Below are 16,136 nucleotides of genomic sequence, written 5' to 3' on the forward strand. Positions count from 1 at the left end.
GAGCAAGGTGAGAAGATCTGTAACATTAACCGAGTGCCCCCACCTGCTTTCCCCGTCGTGTTTAGTCCACCTCGTAAGGGGTGGGTCCGGGTTCTGCCGCCATCCAGCTCGCCCGTTCCTGTCTTCCCTGGCTGGGAGTCCTGCGGCACAGGCCAGGCGTACTTTTCCTTTCTCTTGTCAGTGTTGGTAAATCTTTTGCTAGATCTTCTCTTACTTTAGTTGGTATTTGTTATGTTAGGTAGTAGGTGAAGAAGACGCTTTGGTTACGTGAAGGTGCTTTGCTTAGACTTCATTCTGTGCTTTCTTTTTAAAAAATTTTTTATAATGGAACCTATATGATAAACATAGAATAATGAGTCTCCATGAACCCATCTTGTAGCTAATTATTAACATGGTCAGTTTGGTGTCATCTAAGGGCCACCAACGCCTGTCTCCCTACCCTGTACCTTACTGGATGGTATTAGTTTTATTTTTATTTTTAAATTGCTTTTTATTTATTTATTTATTTAATAAATAAAGAGAATGTGCATGCACACATGAGCAGGGGTGGAGAATGGGGAGTGGGGGGCACAGGGGCAGGGGTTCCATCCCAGGACCCTGAGACTGTGACCTGAGCCCGAGGCAGAGGCTTAGCTGACTGAGCCACCCAGGCGCCCCTTGCTGGATGGTTTTAGAGCAAGTCCTTGTGAATAGTTTTTTTTTTTGTAAATAGTTTTTTATATGTCTGTAGTAGATACGCATTTATAAAAAAAACAAAACCACAAATCCATTGTCAGGTCTAAAAGTTTAATATTTCCTTAATAGCAAATATTTGTGAGTGTTCATATGTTCATTTGTTTCATAAATATCTTTCTGGTTGGTTTGTTCAAGTCAGGACCCAAATGAGGTCTACATTTCATTTGGCTGATACGTCTATTAAATACCTTACTATATAGTTTCTCCTTTTCTTTCAGTTTCTTTAGAATATCCCACATTTTGGATTTTGTTGATTATATCCCTTTGGTAGTGGTTAATATGTTTCTCTTACATGAATGTTCTCTTAAATTGGTAGGCAGATCCAGGGCCTAATCAGATTCAAGGTTGATTCTGATGGTGGTGATGGTTTGGAGAATTCTTCGTTGTAGTTCTTGTTTATTTCCTACTGCACTTCAGGACCCCCAGTGTATGGTGGCTGTGCTCTTGGGATGAAGGGTGATCAGTGGATTCAGGTGTTGTCGTCAGTCAGCTTGGTCTATTGTAAATTTCCCGTCAAGCCTCTGCCTCGTGTTTGGCAGCCGTTGATGACGTTGCCTACATACTTTTTTCATTTTATTGACATTTTACCATGTATTTTTTTTCTCTGAAGTAATTTACAATAAATTATGGAACTCATGACATCTCACCCCAATTTCTTTATTATGTATTTGTAAAAAGAATACGGACATACGTATATATGTGTGTATATATTTTAAAGACTTTTATTTACTTGAGAGAGAGAGTGAGAGCAGGAGAGATCACAGAGGGTGAGGGAGAAGTAGGCTCCTCACTGAGCAGGGAGCCTGATGTGGGGCTTGATCCCAGGATCCCGAGATCATGACCAGAGCCAAAGGCAGACGCTTCACCGACTGAGCCACCCAGGTGCCCCCAGAACAGTATTCTTATATATAATAATCAGTTGACAATAATTCTCAAATACTACTTAATATCCAGTCTATATTTAAAATCTCTGTAATAATTCCTGTGACATCCTCTATTTATCAAACCAGGATCCTATCTCAAGGAGCACATACTGCATTTGGTTACTGGCTTTGTTACTTAAGTGTCTTGTAATCTAAAATAATCCTCATTCCATTGCTTTTCACTGTATTTGCATGTCAGTGACCTGTTGGAGAGAGATCACTCTCCTGTTGGAGAGGCCCCGTGTCTAGTAGACTGTTTCTTCTGGACTCTTTCTTCAGACTCTTTGTCTGAAGATTGTCTCCATGTGCTGGTATTCAGGGTGGTCTCCTGTGTTCTTTATTTAATGTGAAGTAAAATTTAGAGCTATAGGTTCGGTTAATTGAGAATAAACATCTTTGGTAGGAGTATTTAATAGCCAGGTTGTATGTTTCCTATTACATCTTATCAGGGCCATCTCATGTTTTTGCACTATTACTGTAGCTAAGATTAATGATTGATCTTCTCATTATGAAATTATATTTTTCCCTTGAGAATATAATATAATCTGGGAGGAGTGAGACTTTGGCGCCACATAAACATCAATTTCCTTATCATTTCTTTCATCTAAATAATGTTAGTATCCATTGGTGACTCTCACCTGAATCAACTATCTCATTGGTGGGTGGCAATGTGATCATAAAATGGGATTTAAAAAAAGAGTTGTGATCAAATACACATAACATTAAACATCTTAATCATTTTTAAGGGTACAGTTGTATGTGTACATCGTACATTAAAATGGGATTTTCAAGTTTTATCATTCAGCTTTACAAACTTGCAATTTTTCTGTGTGAAATAGCTTTTTTTTTTTTTTAAAGATTTTATTTATTTATTTATGAGAGACAGAGACATAGGCAGAGGGAGAAGCAGGCTTCAGGCAGGAAGCCTGATGTGGGACTCGATCCCAGAGCCAAAGGCAGATGCTCAATCACTGAGCCACCCAAGCGTCCCGAGAAATAGCTTTCCTTCGTCAATGTGGGCTATTTGATTACTGTGAAATACAATTTTTATTTGAAGTACAGGATAAAATTTTTCCTTTTACCATATTTCAGAGTAAGCCATTAGTGTTGTCATTTCATGTTTTTTGTCTTTCTCTTTTTTAAGTGTCATTATTGGCTTGTGGATTTTTATATATTCATCGTATTTCAATCGGGTGCACTCAGTTCAATCATTCTTTTACTGTTCAAATTGTCCCAACTTTGGCCAATGGAGCCCTTTCAAATAGGCGCCTAAGTCATTTTGACATGATCCTATCAGACCCTGAAAGCGAGGAATGTGTTTCTTTAAAGGCAGTAAAATTTCCTTTGGAGAACAGGGTCAAATCTTTATTAGCCATAGCCCCAAAGAAGCATCTGTGTTACAGAAAATTGCCACAGAGCAGAGTGAAACCTTGATACCAAAGTCCTAATTCATCAACATATAGGAAAGCAGGGTGAAGTTAGTGATCGCTAAGGTTTTTTCTCATTTTATGTTCTATGATTTTTTACCATCTATACAGTTGTTTTACTCTTTGGTTTTTATTGGAACAAATATTTTCTATCTTTTAAGTATAAGTAATCTCTACATCCAGTGTGGCTCAAACCCATAACCCCGAGATCAAGAGTCACGTGCTCTTCTAGAAGACCGAACCAGCCAGGTGCCCCAGAACAAAATGTTTCACGAGTGAATGCTGTCAGATTTTGTCATGAACAACATCTTTACTACTTTCTTCCTGTTCTCATAGTCTGCTTCCTGGGCCATGGGTTAAAGGACTGTAAATTTGGAAAAGCAAGAGTTTCAACATATTTCACGGTTACAAAGTCCATCCTCAGGAAACGAAAAGGGGTTTGTATCCTAACCTTTGCCATTTATTCCGACGACGTAATGCAGCTAAGCATTCCCCATGGGGAGGGTCAGCCTCGTAATGCTGGATCCATAAGCTGCTGCCTCCTTTGTGCAGACACCCTTATTTCCTCTGATTTGGGTAAACAGATGAAGTTTCACCAGGAGTTTACGTGTATAACTGGATTTGTGAAGATCTGTTTTGGACATCAAGATTTACGTCATGCTTCGAAACCTCTGGGAAGTTACAGTCTGACATTTTAAAAAACATGTTCCTTTTCTAAATTGACTTTTCCCATTATAGAGTTTAATGTGGAGAATGGTCGCCCCCTGAGCAATCATTCTTTTCAGTTTAGTAGATGTTCTTTTCCAGAATAAATTTGGTTCAGTTTTATTGTTATGCCCTCAGTAGTCTCTCACATGCCTCTTTTGTTAAGTATTACATACAAATTACCAGTTTTTAAATACTTTGAACATTTACTGAATATTGGGCAGAAGTACAAATAATACAGCTGCATACTACGCTAATAAAAACAAAATATTGTGTCTTGAAAAACCATTTCTTCTCTTAGAAAGAAGTACTATGGAATTCTGTATTCATCATTGAGTTAAGTTTTGGAGTAAATGAAAGATGATACTGTATTTTACTTAGAAGTATTCCTTTTCAGGGATAGACATGGTTAGTTTATAAGATAATCTCATAAGATCATTTTTAGAATCTAAAAGAAGACCATCATTTTTTTCCCCCAAAGGCCAAGACTTTAAAAAATATGTGAAGTTGCTTTAACTGTAGAAACTGAGTATCATCATAGGTAGTAATAAAGTTCATTCTGTAAATTTTCCAGATGGTAACAGCTACTGGAAGAATCTGATTTGTTTTTTTCCCCATTCATGATATTAATGAATTGTGAATTAGTGCAATTGAAATCTATACTGGATTGTCCCTATAACACCATAAAGGCTTGGTGTCTCTTGTAGGAGAAATACCAGTGTGTGTCTAGAGAGGTACTTCCTTTCTCCATCACTGTAACAAAGGATTTGAGGCATTGTATAGGGAATATATATGGTAAAATTGCTTAAGTAAAAACAAATGGAGGTCAGGTAAATCAGAAATAAAAAGAAAATACCAAAATTAAGATCTGCCCTCAATGCACCTTTGATTCCTAAACATATGTAACCTGTAGCTGTAGCCTATCATACATTTTATTGATACTGTTTTTGTGTATCTTTGTGTATGTTTTATTTTTATACAAGAAATATATATTTTTTAAATTTTATTTTTAAATTTTTTTCTCTACACAGAGAGGGACAGAGACATAGGCAGAGGGAGAAGCAGGGTCCTTGTGGGGAGCCTGATATGGGACTTGATCCCAGGACCCCGGGGTCACATCCTGGGCCGAAGGCAGATGCCTAACTGCTGGGCCACCCTGGCGCCTCTGTACCCTGTCTACTTTCTCTTCCCTGAGACGATGATCCTCAACCCTGGTTGTATGTTAGAATTGTCCAGGGACCTTTGGGAGGAAAAGCCTGGGCCCGAATCCAGATCAGTTGTATCAGAATCCTAGAATTTTAGAATTGGAAGAAATAAAAGTTTGATTCTGTCAGAGAACCTGGAGACTGTAAAGGGCCTTTCTAAAAGCAGTGCTTCAAAGTAATCAAAGACTTGGGGCAAGAATTTGGGGATTGGAAAATCTTGTGCATGGCGAGTTCCCATTTGTTTCCCATTCATCACCCCGGAGTCATTGAATTCCATGCACTCAGTCCCCTGGCTGTTGGTTACCTCCTTCATCTTCACCCCTCAGAGTGTCCCGCGCTCTCTGCTGCTCCATCACACCCTTCTCCTGTTGGCCAGATGCCCTTGTATTCTGCTACTGCCCTCCGTGTCAACCTCTAGTAGCCCCTTGTACCGGAAGGGGGTCAGAGTGAGCCGTTTCGTCCCCTGACGCCTGTTGGATCCTACGCTCCAGCAAGAAGATCCTTCCCTGTCATTTGTACAGCTCTATATTTCTCTGAATTTCTATAAGCCATTCCGTAAACCGTGTCTAGGATTCTGTTCTTTCACTTGGCCTACCAGGCTTCTACAACAGATCACAGGACGTTCGCTCCGGGACATGTTAGCAGTAATTTAATTCAGCCTTTTCAAGTGAGAGATGAGGAAACTGAGACCTAAAATGTTCACTATTCCTCCACCGCCCAGGCCACAGAACAAATTTTAGCTAGCTTCAGACCCGAGTTACAACTCAGATCTCTTTGTTTACTTTTCAAAAGACCTTTCTCTTAAGATGCAACTTAAACTCGAGCATTTCTGTCAGACTTTCAGTAAGAGAGTCTATTCTGGTCTCCACACTTTGGTGCCATTTATTGTGTTATGGCTGCATTGGTGTTTCCGTTGTAATAATAATAGTGAACAAGGATATTGCTGGCTTTTGAGTGCTTGCTTTGCACGAGTCACAAGCATTTGCTTGTTTCATTTTGACCTCACAATCACCCTACAGGCATTGTCCACATCATCCATGAGGTAACAGGTGTAGAGAGCTAAGTCTTAAAAGACTGAGGTTGTAACTCAGCTTGGTCTGATGCCAGAGCCAAACTCATCTACACTGTGAAGGTTGTTTTTTTTTTTTTTTTTTTTAACGTATAAACATCTTTTATTTTCCACTGGATTATAAGGCTCTTGGTGAGAGGGAATAGGTCACTGATGTCTTTGTATCCGCTCTAGCATCTAGAGCTCAGGAAATATTTGGTGACTGCACTTGGGAGAACCATCACTTGTGACCACATTTTGAAGATCAGGGAAGTAGAAGGTGATATGTGAAGCTTTTCTCAAGTCTCTAGGCACTAGATCTTGGAAGAAGACAAAGGTATGTGTTTGAAGTTTCTGTGGAATGTTGTGGGCAGGAGAGTTCCGTAATTTTCTTTGTTTAGTGGCCATAATGAGATTTTGTGCACTTATTTACCTGTGAGAATTTGCAATAGCATTTTAGTTGCTCGTTGTCTTTTCTGGCTTTGTTCATCGTTGTATTGTATGTTGTCATCTTTAAGTACTCTTGAATCTCTCTAAACTAGGCGATTAGCAAAAGATTGGTCTTTTTTACCAAAGTGAGCTTCTAGATGATTTTCTCAAATAGAGTGTTGGATTTTGTCATCTTAACTGGGCGCTTCCGAGCTGGTGGGATGCTTAAGCTGTGCAGGTACATTTGATTACGGATGTGGGTGGTGCCAGTGATTATCCTTTTGTAGTCAGGCATTTAGGTGTGAAGACTTTTTTGTCCCTTGTACTTGGTAGCAAAGTGAAACCCTTAAGCTATTTAGGTATATTGATTTTCCATTTTTCTAGGATTTGAGTTTAGTCTTTGTTCTTTTGAAATCACCTCCACAGGATATTGTGCCAGCTTATTAATTCTTTAGTGATCAGGAGTATGAGAATGAGCCCTCTCCAGTTCCCCTCAAGGGAGGTAGATTCAAGAGTTACAGGGTGATCTTTGAAACACAACTTTCAGGACATTTGAATAAGCTTTTTAAAAATGAATGCTATGTATATCTTGAGAGGGGGGATAAGTAACATGGTCAAACTAAACCGAATATAGAAAAGCACTGGTTTAGGGGGCACCTGGGTGGCTGCCTAGGGCCCAGGGCGTCCCTGGAGTCCTGGGATCGAGTCCCACGTCGGGCTCCCTGCATGGAGCCTGCCTCTGCCTCTCTCTCTTGTGTCTCTCATGAATAAATAAATTAAATCTTTAAAACAAAAAAAAGGCACTAGTTTAGGAGAAAGAGACCTGAGTTGTTCTAGTCATTATTTTATCATTAACTGATTGTAGGGTCATGGAAAGGTAACTCTGAGCTTCATTTTCTTCATTTCTAGCTTCTCATAAGTTCGATTATATCATCTCTCTCTACCCACCCAGGTATGTTGGTCTCAGATACCAAATTCATAGTTTGTTTCCAGCAGCTCTGAAACCATAGGTCATGTTCTTGTTTGCTTGTGGAAAACAGATCTCTGATGTCAGTTGGCAACAGTATGAAACCCAATTTATAATAGAAGTTGACATGCTGACTCTATGGTTCACTGTATTCATCAGGGGATGTTTTAACACTTAGTGCTTCTTTGCTTATGTCTTCAGTTTTTGGTGACTATAGATTTAGCCCTGAAGTTTTGTTTTTATTGTGGTAAAATATACATAAAATAAAAATACAGAGAACTTACCGTTTTAACCATTTGGTGGTGTACAGTTTAGTAGAATTCAGTACATTCACAGTGTTGTACAACTACTTTCCTATTTCCAGATCTTTTTTTTTATCATCCCAGACATAGACTCTGTACTTATTAAATAATAACTCCTCCTTTGTTCCTCCTCTCCAGCCCCAGATAACCTTTATTCTGCTTTGTATCTGAATTTGCCTATTCTAAATACTTCATGTAAGAGGAATCATAATATACTTGTTCTTTTGTATCTGGCTTATTTCAGTAGGCGTAGTGTTTTCAAGGTTTATCCTTGTTACAGCAAGTGGCGATTTCATTCCTTTTTAAGACCAATATTCCTTGTATGTTATACCACATTTTGTTTACCCGCTCACCTGTTGATGGACATTTGTGTTTCTACCTCTTGGCTATGGAGAGTAATACTGCAATGAATATTGGTATATGAATACTTGTTTTGTTCCTCCTTTTAGTTTTTTCTGGTATATGCCTAGGAGAGGAATTTCTGGGTCATATAGTAATTCTTAAGTTTTGAGGACCCCTCGAGCTGTCTTTGCACAGTGGCTAGACCATTTTAAATTCCCACCAGCAATTCTAATCACACCACATCTTTGCCTACACTTACTTTCCTTAAAAAAAATTATAATAACCATCCTAATGTGTGTGAAGATGGTTTTGATTTGCATTTCCCTAATGTTGAGCATCTTTTCATGTGTTTATTGGCTATTTGTATATCCCCTTTGGAGAAATGTCTAAGGCCTTCGCCTGTTTTTGAATTTGAGTTGTTAGCCCTTGATTTTTAAAGGTAACGTGAATGAGGAGGCACCATTATGAGGTAAGTAGAATCAGCATCGGTGTGTATGTATAAGGTTGTTACCTTTACAGTTATTATTTTGTCAGGACAGGTGGGTAAGAACACATCTTGTGTGTTTCTCACAAATAGAAGTTCTCTGTGATTTGGGACATTGAGTGATGTAGTAAATGGAACTTAGATCTTAAAGTTCAAGACCTGAGTCCTTGCCGTGGGCTAGTAACCTGGCAGGTGGGTCTAATCGGTAATACTCTGAGGTGAGGTCGGCCTGCCCCGTTGGTTCTTGAGATTAAAGCATGAATCTGAAAATACTCTGTAGAGTACATAGTGCCACTTATGATCTTTTACTTTGGCCCGTTGTGATGCTGTGACCTGTGCAAACCAGTCTTTGATTTGTGAGAAAAAAAGTAAGGTTTGTATAAGCAACTTTGTTCAAATGGACCAAAATTGTTATTTCGTTTACTCCCCTTACGTTCTCAGGAGCTGAAAGGAGGTAGGAGGTAAGTGCGGCTGTATTTTATAGTTGAAAGAACATGAAGGAAGGATGAAGCCCTTGTTCTGTTCCACAGCTTTCTAAACTACTCCGCTAAGCCCTTTATTTTTTTTTTTTTAAGATTTTATTTATTTTAAAGAGCATGTGTGAGCAGGGGGGTGGGTGGCGGGGGTGGGGATAGTGGGAAGGGAGAGGGACAAGCAGACTCCCTGCTGAGCAGGGAGCTAGAGGGACAGAGGGACGTGGGGCTTGCTCTCATGACCCTGAGATCACGACTGGAGCCGAAATCAAGAGGCAGACTGTGCTGCCCAGGTGCCCCTCGGCTAAACCCTTTTAAAGGAAGGGGTCACTGTGCTGTAACCCCAGGCTGTTACCTCTTCTGTGATTTTTGATACAGTAATGCACAGGAAACTGATACATAAACTTGGTCAAGGGTTTATCTGGTAAGCATTTCTTCTAGTGGTTTTGTCTTCAGACGTGTTTTTAGGGACATATTTCTCAGAATTGAAGCCCTTTCAAGATTTGGTATATAGTTGAAATAGGCCTGTTTCCTCTTCCCCTTTACACATCACTTTGGAGTAAGTGTCCTTTGTCATATTTGATGATGCCCTCTTCTCAAGAAATCACTTCATGACATTTAAATGTATCTTCTACCAACGTGAATACTTGAGTAGAATTTTTTTCTGATTTTCATTTGTATACTTCATTAAATACTGCCTTCCACTGGAGAAATGCTGAGATAGAAGACATAGTAGAGCTTCACGGTCAAAGTCCTGGAGAAGACACTCATAATTTCCATGGTTCATTTTAGAGAATGTAATTAGTCACTCCTGGGTTGGATTATTTATTTACTGTTTTGGTAATAAATGTTTACAGTTACTGAATTTTCAGTTATTATGTTCATAAATTATTTTCTTTTTTTTTGGTGTCAATTCGTGTAATGGAAGAATTGAGTGAGGAAATTATGAAGTTTTGAAGTGTAACATTGGCCAAGAGTTGGATTTAATTTGTAATTAGTAAAATTTCCAGTTAATTAAGTCAGCTGATTTGAGTCCTTAGAATTTAGCATGTGTCCTCTTAATCTGCTTCTTGGCACAGATCTGTTGAACTTAATATATGCATGTCTGATTATTTTGGCGTGATTTTGGTACCTAGTCAGTCTCTTCTATGGCATTTTTTTGTTTTTGCCCATTGCTGTTACTTTTAAGTAGCTTACTTTCGTACGCCTGTTTGTTTAATCTTGGTACGTTTTCTTTTTCATACCTGTTTGCTTACTTTTCTGTCCATTAGTCTAAGTGGACATTTGGGTAAATCTGCTTTTATTTTTTTTTTAAACTCTATTTTTAAGTAATCTCTATACCCGACATGGGGCTCAGACTTACACCCCAAGATCAAGAGCCACATGTTCCACTGACTGAGCTAGCCAGGTGCCCTGGGTAAATCTGCTCTGTAGGTACTTAAACCAACAGTTCAGTCATTTTGAGAGATGTCTACTTGGTACCTAGTAGGTATTTAACATCGTGCTACATTTTAATATTCTCTACCATTCTTATAAACTTTTTAATTAGTTATAGCCTTTGGCACCTCTAGGTGAAGGATGTCATTTAATTTATTAGCAGCTGTTGCTGAATACATGTAATTATATTTGACGACAAGGGCATTTTTACAAGATGAGTCTGGTGGAGTCGTTATATAAATGATTCAGATTAAGGAAATTATTTAATACTGAGGTAAGTGCTTGAGAAATTGCCTATTTAGAAATGCAGCACATCTTAAAGAGGTACTATTTGAGGACCTAAAATATACAGGGGAGGCTGCATATTTTACTTTGATCTTATTACCATACAAAGGAAAGCTTATATAAAAATGACTTGTCAGTAACTTTCTGCTTTTTGAAGATAGACAGTTACACAAGAGATTCTGGCTATTAGGCAGTGGAGAAATACTTTCAGTAGAAGTCTGCTGATGTAGTTTTGGAATTTATGGAGCACCTGCTACAAAAGTTGCTTATAAATGCTTTAAAACCAGGGGATGGGAAGGCATTGGTGAGACCAGGAGGTCCGCACAACAGGGAGGGTCAGTGAGCCCCATCATGCTGTGAGGGGCAGCACTGCCTAGCCGACAGGGTCAGGGCCTGCAGTCGCTCAGTGCTTCCGGCCGCCTTTGCCTCTTGTTGGCTTTGCCGTCCAGAACATCCCTTCTCTCTCAGCCTCTCATCTGGAGCCACTGATAGTTGAGTCCTTACTCTTCTTAGTAGGGCCCTCAGCCTTTTGTTAAAGTAGTTTAAGAACTGCAAACAATGGTTCTGAATAGTGTGTGTGTATGTGTGTGTGTGTGTGTGTGTGTGAGAGAGAGAGAGAGAACATGTGTTTGTGGATGGCCGCAGTCCACCTGTTATCCTCATTGGGTTTGGGGGTGCCGCCTGGAAAAGAAAAACCAAAATAGATCCTCCCCTGAGGATTTCACTGTTGGCTAAAGGGCTCAGAACAGTCAAATCTTGGTTCAGACTTGTAGGTGGTGTGACACTAACGGTCGTGTCCTATTAAAGATCAACGTTTAGCAGTTTGGTAGCAGTTAAATGTCACTGGAATGTTTATGCAGTTGGTTTGTAATTTGACACGCATCTCCAAGTTTCCAAAGTAAATGTATAAAATCTAAGTCATTTTTTGACATGTGAATCAGGATGCCATAGAGGGAAATGCCCTTTTAATTTCTGGAATTAACTTGACAATTTAAAAATAGAGCAGTGATCGCTCTAATCCTTTCTGCATGTTTTTAAAAATTTATTTCCATAGGATGAAATTGTAGAATGTAAATTTAGCTTTTGAAAGGACAGTGATTAATGTACTGTTTACCCAGGCCATTCTCCAGAATTTGACTAGGGGAATTTGCTAATAACAATGTCTTTTCATCAGTGCTCAGTGGGGAGAGGGGTGGAGTGATATATTCAGATTTTTGCAAAATAACACTAAGCTGTTCAGCTTTTCAGTCCTAAGCAAATAGAGGCCATAGCGTTCACTTGATGCTCTTCCCTAGGATAGCCCCCCGCCCCAAAGGGGGGGCATAAGTCATAAGGGGATACGGTTTTGTATTTCCTTACCAGAATTTCCGAAAGGAGAGAGAGAGATGCCAAAGGGAGATACCGGGGAGGAAAATACTCATGTAAACATGGAAGGTGTTAGGTTTTCTTTCTCCCTCTGGCATTCTCTCTCCAGTGTTATCACCAATGAGTTTCAGCGATGGAAGGGAAGGTTGAAAAGTTTGCTCTCTGATGAGAGCAGCTGATCAGAACTTGAGAGAGAACTAGATCCTTCTTTACTTCGCAGCACTGGAGCCGAGCTGAGCAGTGGGATGGTGCCCTCAGTAATTTGGCCATTCAGGAGTGCAACAAGACTTTGACAGGACATGTGGAGAATGGGAGACACAAGAAATCAAGATACAACAAGTGCAGATTATTTTGGAGTGAGAAATGTTCCTTTAAGTGATTATTATTTATAACATTTGTGTCTCTTGATTACTTATATATGTTTGGAGAGTAATGAAGAGAAAAATATGTGTGCAAATCTGCGTGTACCTATAGTAGGTGATATGCCCTGGATATAACCTAGCATATGACTAGATAACCCGGTGCAGGATTTACATACTACGTAACCTTTTCTTCTGATTAGGGGGACACAGGTTCTGTTGTCTGAGGGCTGCACTGCTGAGGGACATGTCCTTGGTGTAGTGGTTAGTATTCAAAGGACTGGGCCAGATTGAACAGTTTTTCATCCTGCATGTTTACTTACCATTTTCCCCTTTAAAATAATAAACCAGTTAGAGTCAACTTTTTGTATCGTCTAGTATGTCCTGAGCTTGAGACAATGGAGTATTTTTATTTCATTGTTCTCTGGAGAGCAGCAGTGTCACACTGAGGGATGCGCCAGGCCCTTAGTGACACATGATCAGGGAGTCTCCGAAAGGGAAATGGGTTCCCTCCACGGAGCAGGAAGCCCCTTTGCCTGTGTCGTGAAGGACATGTTTACCTTATACTTTTTGAAGGAGCCTCATGATTGCTTTTCCCTCGGTGGGAATACTCTTTAGAAACAGGTATTCATTCTTAGAAAGTGTCCGTAATTCTGGTGTTCTAGAGAAGTTGGTAACGTGAGTTGGTGATTGGCTTTTGTTGCTTTGTTTAAAGTAGCAACGAAGGACAGATCTACTTCATGAGTGGTAACTGCTGACGTTTAAACTCCGATATCTGGGGCCCCTGGGTGGCTCAGTGGGTTAAGCATCTGCCTTCCGCTCAGGTCATGATCCCAGAGTCCTGGGGTTGAGCCCCACATCGTGCTCTGCTCAGCTGGGAGCCTGCTGCTTCCTCTGCCTGCTTGTGCGCTCTCCATGTCATAAATAAAAAAACAAACTCTGATATGTAGTTCATAGATATGTTGGAATACTGGTATCCTGTTATCTGTTGTCATTTTTGGTTAGATCTTTTGAAATTATCTTTGCAGTTACCAAATAAGTATACTTCACAGGGGGGGTGTTTGCATTTTGCTTAGGCGCTCATGATAGAAGTCACAGTGCAGAATTTTCACTTCGCCTTCCCTGAAAATATTTCAAGTCCTGGCAGTTTTGAATAAACTACTTGATCGGGTATCAGCAGAAACTTGAATTGACCTTGGAATATTGCAGGACTCTTGGAAACACACATAAACACTTTCTAGAAAATTCTTTTAACCTTTTTTGGGAAAAATAAAACTCATGGTCATTGTTAAATCTCTAATTCCCAGATTCGGAACTCCGTACATTTCTGTTGAATGAGTGGACTTTTTTGGGGTGGGGGGCCTACTAGGTGGAAGTTTTTTCAGTTGGGGGCCTATCTTAAGGCAATGCTGCCTTTTTTTTTTTTTTTTTTATTAAATAAAGGTTTATTTGTTTTAGAGAGAAGACAGGAGGGGCTGGGAGAGAGAACCTCGCGCAGACCCCGTGCTGAGCGTGCTGCCCCTGGAGGGGGGGGCTCGATCTCAGGACTGAGGCGGCAGCGAGCTGAGGCATCGCGTACCCGGCTGTGCCCTGGGCCCTGGCCGCGGGCGGTGACCCCGCAGGGGGTGGGTCCTGCCCCGCCGCTTCGTGCTCGCTGCTCGGGGCTTCCGTGGCCTGGGGCACGAGGGCGCCGTCCCTGCCGGTGCCCCGGGGTGGCCCCGCGTCCGCCCTTCCCGAGGCGCTCCCGGAGCGAGGACGGGCTCTGTGGCGGCGATGTCGTTCGAGCCCTGGGGGGGGCGGGGTCCATGGCCCGGCCTTCCCCGCAGAGCTCTGCGCCCCTGCGGGTCTCTGGGCGCGCCCGTTGCCCGGCGCCTCTCGGGCCTGGGAGGACGCGCTGTGTCCTGGTGTTGTCCTGGGCGCGGCGGCCTGCGGACGGCTCCGGCCGGGTGGGCGGGCGCGCGGCGGAGATGGCCGGGCCTGAGGCGCCCGAGGCCTTTGCAGGGAAGCGCGGGAGGAGGCGCGGGGAGGTGGGGGCAGCCGGAGGGCGGCGGCGGGGGACCACGGGGGACCATGGGGGACCACGGGGCGCCGGCGCCTGGGGCGGCCCCGGAGGTGGAGGGGCCCGACTGGCCGCCGGGGGCACGGGCAGGTCGCTCCAGGTCGCTCCAGGTCGCTCCAGCGTCTGTCAGGAGGTTTATTTATCTGACAGGAAAGGAAGCGGAGCGCCCTGTGGACACGGAGCTCCTTCCAGGAAAGGGGAGTTTGTACTTGCTGCCCCTGAGAACTCCGGCTCCCGAAGATCAGGTGCAACTGATTCTGGAGGCACGACAGGAAAAGACAAGGAGGAAAGGTCTTTATGTCCCTTAAGTGATTTTTTGGGTCATTGTGTGAACTTCCAGGGCAGGCACCCTCTCCCTCTCACGCGTTCATTTACTGCTTGGTAATTACATGTGCCTATTAAAACAGCAAAATACCATGTATCAGTATGGAAGGATTGCTTTCGTCTTTTTGTATAAAACTTTTTATCTAATGACATTGTTTTCTAGGACATGACATTTTAATTTTCTTCTAACTCGTTTGAGACAAAGCACGTTTTTTTTACTCATTCATTCAGCACATACCTGTCGGTGCCAAACAATGTTGTAGGTAAGGGGAATAGAATGATTTACAGAACAGACAAAAAGAAATCTTTTATTCATGTGAATCCTATTTCTAGAGTTGAATCTGATATGATAATGTCACAAGAATCTATGGATACATAGACTTACTTGATTGCTTAATATCTGTGATAGGCACAAGGGTTAGTCTTACAGAATTTGATTTTTAACAGATTTTTAAAAGGTTTGTGTATGATATTATTCATATATTATTCTTTAAAATATTTATTTGAGAGAGAGCAAGCAAGCATGAGCAGCAGGGGCAGAGGGAGAGGGCGAGAGACTCTCAAGCCGACTTCCCGCTGAGCCCGGAGCCAGATGCAGGGCTCGATCTCATGACCTGCGCTGGAACCCAGGGGTGGTTGCTTAACCGACTGTGCCGCCCACGCGCCCCGTGTAATATTATTTATAATTAGAGGGAAATCCCCCCTGGAAACAGTGGCTGATCCTGGTGATTACACTGTTCTCGCAGTGACAGCTAACATAGATTGCTCACCAGGACAGGTATTGTAATACAACCTCAACACTTCCGGGTATTAAACCACACGTTTATGAGATCGGTGCCATCAGTGGTTTTTATGTCGAAGATGAAGAAACAGAGGAAAGGAGATTAAATCACTTGCATGGCAGCTAATTGGTCGAGCCAGGCTTTGAATGCAAGCATGTTAGTAAATTATTAAAAAAAATAAAGCAATTAAGAGACTGTTCCCTCTGATAACTACAAAGATTTAAATATGAAGCAGATCAAGAATTATCTGTAGGATATAGTAAAAAGTATGGAGTATTTTGGTGGTATAAAGTGTAGTCATCAGGGTCACTACTGGAGCCAGAATGCTTGGGTTGAGTGGTTGTGTGCCTTACCCTCATCATCTATGAAATGTCTATTTCATAGGGTCTTTGTAAGGATTAAGTTATGCAAGAAAAAAATTAAAGTTTGGTTTAAATATATGCGAGAACTCTTAGCAGAATCCATAAGAACTGTTGGGGAAGTGT

General features: G+C 41.4%; 1 protein-coding gene across 22 annotated transcripts in view; it reads left to right on the forward strand.

Annotated features, from left to right (window-relative positions):
* The window catches only part of EPB41L2 (erythrocyte membrane protein band 4.1 like 2), a 194,893-nt gene that overhangs the window by 15,505 nt on the left and 163,252 nt on the right, over positions 1-16,136 (forward strand). For 2 of the 22 annotated variants that reach the window (XM_072764396.1, XM_072764247.1), the window contains exon 1: positions 14,696-14,836. The exons of the other annotated variants lie outside the window; for them this stretch is intronic. The gene's annotated coding sequence lies outside the window, so the exon portion shown is untranslated. Of the gene's footprint in view, positions 1-14,695; positions 14,837-16,136 lie in introns of those variants that run through there. 22 annotated transcript variants of the gene reach the window in all.

Source organism: Vulpes vulpes, chromosome 1 (assembly GCF_048418805.1).
Source record: "Vulpes vulpes isolate BD-2025 chromosome 1, VulVul3, whole genome shotgun sequence".
In the NCBI taxonomy this organism is placed as follows: domain Eukaryota; kingdom Metazoa; phylum Chordata; class Mammalia; order Carnivora; family Canidae; genus Vulpes; species Vulpes vulpes.